Source organism: Charadrius vociferus, unplaced genomic scaffold (assembly GCF_000708025.1).
Source record: "Charadrius vociferus isolate BGI_N301 unplaced genomic scaffold, ASM70802v2 scaffold88, whole genome shotgun sequence".
Taxonomy (NCBI): domain Eukaryota; kingdom Metazoa; phylum Chordata; class Aves; order Charadriiformes; family Charadriidae; genus Charadrius; species Charadrius vociferus.
In genome coordinates, this window is record NW_009649619.1 from 4,333,783 (window position 1) to 4,338,023 (window position 4,241).

The window sequence follows — 4,241 nt, forward strand, 5'->3', positions numbered from 1 at the left end:
CCGGCGGGACGGGGCTGTGCCCCGGGGGGGAGGGCTTTGGCATTGTCTCTCTGGACGTGCAGTAAATATATCTCTGTGTGTGTGTGTTTATATACATATACCACCGTGAGTGTCTTGAAATGACTCCACTGTGAAAGCGCATTAGGGAAAGGTACCAGAAACGATGAGGTATAACACGAATCACCTGCTGTATAGCAAGCAGTGAGGTCTTTCTAGAGTTGCTATTGATATTTATACACAGAAATAGCTGTCCCACCCCCTTCTGAAAACGCTACCGTCAGCGACTTTTGAGGTGAGGCAGAAACAATTACTTGTGAAACTTCCTCCAAAGGGAAACAGGCTAAAAAAAAAAAAAAATTATCTACATTATTATTGTATCCAAGTCAAAGTCTGTGCAGTTCCTGTAGGGGAAACCCACTAAATAAAAACCAAACGCAAGCTGCATTTTTGGCTTCTTCACTGTTACAAGGGGAGAAGAGGTAGTAGGAATAGGAGCCTGAAGCCAAGGTATGTGTATTTTCAAACAGACAGACAGACAGAAAGACACTAATGTTCTCCTGTAATATCTACCATACTTCTTTCAGTATAGCTGAGTTTGGAAAAGCCCAAGAACAAATTCTACGTAAAGTAGGAGAACTTTCAGTCTCTTTGCTTATGATTTTTACCCACCTCAGTTACTTGCACCATTTGTCTTCGAACCCAATATAGTCCTGCTATAACCTTTCAGGAAAAGCTCGATTAGAATTGAATGTAGTGGGTAAGACCCTGTGCTTCGTGGCTGAGAGCACAAAGCTTGCAGCGCTTACAAATCCAGAGTCGATAAATTCAGATACAGTGATATTTTTCCCTAAGTAGACATAAGCAGACTGTATCACCTGCTGATATGTCTTACTTAAATTATTTGGGTTGCCACTATTTACATGTGAAAGCATTTGCAAAATAGAGAAGCTTTCAAAATGTTGACCCATGACTATTAATCTAAAATGTAGTCTGGAAAGCATCACTTGCTCTTTGTTATTCTTTTGTTTATTACTCACCCATTCGAAGATTTAGTCATCCACTCAAAACCGGAAACAATATCATGTCACTGAGGTTATGTTCCTTCAGTCAGAAGACAGTGGTAGCATATAAAAATCATTGCCTTTCAGCTAGCAGTTATCCAACATGGTGCTTTATGCTAATTCATTTCCTTCTGCATTAGAGGAGGAGGACAGCACTTAACACATTTCAGCTGATAAGAGTTACCTTCTACCTGAGCTAAGGGCTTACATCATGCTAATGTAATTGCTTCAATTCATGCAAAAGTATTTTAAACCAACCTTCCAAATCATGGGAAGAAGAACTAGTTTGCCAGTAAATCCCCAGGCTGATCATTTTACACGCAAGAAACACATCCCTAGACTAGAGGTGGGATGAGCAGAAGCAGTTTGGGATTGCTTTGCATGCAGAAAATATAAATTCATAGAAAATTACTCAAAACTGTGTTCAAGAGTTACTCTATTACTTTTTTACATCTGACTTCCTCCATGTAGACCAAAAGTCTAATGAGTCTTCTGAGATGTCTTTTGTGATTTCATATGACAAGGCCCACCATGAACCAAAACAATTCCAACAATTTACAGAGCAATGAGTTGTCTCTATTCATTAATTAGTCAGACTTACTAGACTGACGTGTCTTTTTGACTCCTGTATGGATTATCAGAGCTTTGCAATTAATTTGTCCTTGGTTTGTGAAAACTCCTGGCTTATGTTTAAACATCAGCATAGCTAGGAGGTTAACAAAACCAGCGTGCTGTGTTAATGTGAGATGTGAAAAATTAACATGTGTTAATAAAGTATTGATGAGCCATTCATTCGTGATTTATTAATTGATAACATTATAGTCCTCTACAACTCTTGCACTTGAATAGTGACAAACATTATCCTTCACAGTCATTTTCTATGTAAATACCCCCAAAAAATTGTTAAAGTAGAAGCTGCTGCCTGAGCATTCACACATGATTCATGGTGTCATGCACACGTACACACACACACACACTTACTCTTGGGCACACTTCCTCCTTCTTCAGGCTCGACCCTAGGTTTCCCATAGCAGACTCTCTGGTGTTGGATTTTATAACATAATTAACTTGACTGAAAGGTACAGCAGCAAGGACAGCCCAGGCTGGGTGCTTCCAAAGAGAAGGACCCCGAACACAGAAATCTCTGGGCAATTATACCCTTGTGATTTGTACACCCATCCCCTCACATGCTCTTCACATGCTGTCCATGCGTTTTGTCCAATGGTGATATTTGCTCTGGGGTCTTCTAACATCTTATTGGATTCTTTTCCTGTGTCCAGGCAGGCAGGTTCTTATCTTGTTGATTTGCTGTTTCAGTGAAGTGTTGGAGCCTCCTTATCTTCTGGCTTACACTCCTTGTGCACCTGCACTTGCTGGCAGAGTATGGAGAACTGAAGAGTCCTAAACTTGGAAAAAACACTACCAAAACATCAATGTGATATCAACACCTTTCCCATACTAAAGGACTAAACACAACACTGTACCAGCTGCTAGGAAAATTACTAAGAAAAATAACTCTATTGTGGCCTAAAGGCTTCAGTGAATCTAGCTACTCACGCTGAGTAAAGCTAGGCAAACCGCACAAATCACACCATATTATTCAGATCATATTACAATCCTAAATCATTTATTCTAATTAAAACTTACTTATTTATGCTAAACAACCAATATCCCTCAACAAAATGGTCGTTTGACAAGATTTTGGGGGTTTGCTGTACTGAAGGCAACACAATGAATTCATTGCTACAGCGCCTTTGCTCTGAACAGAGATTTGTTTGTAGCACACTCACCATCTTCCTGGGAGAATCACCATTTCTGCAGTTAAATCAAATGCTTTTTTCATCGTGGTGCCCAATGGAACAGGGGCCATCAGGGCTCTATATGCATGCTTAAGGTCCAGCAAAGACTCAAGGAAACCAATGGCAGTTTTCCAGTACCTTGAATGTTAGTAATATCAAGCCTTGAATATATAGGCTGCTTATTCACATGGTCCTGGAGTCCCCTTTGTCCTCTGGCAACACTGCATACGTGCTAAACTCTGAACAGACAAATAACTTCAGTATCTTTTTTTTTCATGCTACCCAGAACAACCTGAATTCCACTGCATCTGCTCCAAATTTAGCAACAGCTCTTCAGGAACAATTACTCATGTGTTTTTCCAATTGCTTTTGTAAATCAGAAAGAAGTCTGAAATTCTATATAATAACATCATGCATATCAATGAAGTTCTCTGAAGCCTGAGCATTTTCAGAACAATTAAATATTTACTCTTCTGGGACAGAGATTTGTAAGCTACAAGCAGTCAGAGTTTGTAAGCCTTGTGAGACTAGAACCAAATCCAACTTCTCATGCTTATCGGCTCTCCTACAAGATGATCACGTTTTGCTTGAGATAAACCACATTCTAACCTTAAAAACACATTTTATTTTTAGCAGGTAAACACTGCATAGGCTATGCGGAAAACACGGTAAGGAAAAAGGACAGTATAACAGGGGGGTTTTTTCCCCTGTAAATAAGAAGCTGCAATCAGCATGAACATCATTTTAAGACATTGTTTTACATTTTCATTTAAGGCCTATGTTGTCTGGCTTAGATTAATAGTGATTTTTTCAGATCTCTATGCAGAGTTAGCAATAAAGAAAATCAAATATGATTACACTCCTTTTCATTCCCTTGGGGAATTCAGTAGTTTAAAGCCAGTAATTCTGTGATTACAGCTTTTGTATTAAAATGCTTCCGATGAGACATACAGGGTGACCTTATAGTTCTTGATTTCAAAGCATACTCTGTTGATATGTTAATATTTGTAAATTGCAGAGTGTTTGCACTGACATTTTTGTGTTTGAATACTGTCCCGGAGTTAACAAACAAGATACTAAAGTGGTATCTCTTATCTTTATGACTACTTTAAAAGGAAAGATGATGGGTTAAAAATAGTTCCCCTCCTTGGAAACCAATAGGGTCCCTGCACAGAGGGGACTGCTTGCTTCTTTCCTGCAAAGAGTCATGTTCGCTGCCGTGTGCTCTTACTGCCATTGCAGAGACAAGGGTAGGGGACAGCCATGATGAACACATTAAGAGGCAGTGGCACTTTTAAAGGGAGTATCAGTGAGAGAGGAACACAATTCTTGCTGGTTTTCCAACTTGCCAAGACGTGCTCGCTGGTGGTGTGGTCAGATT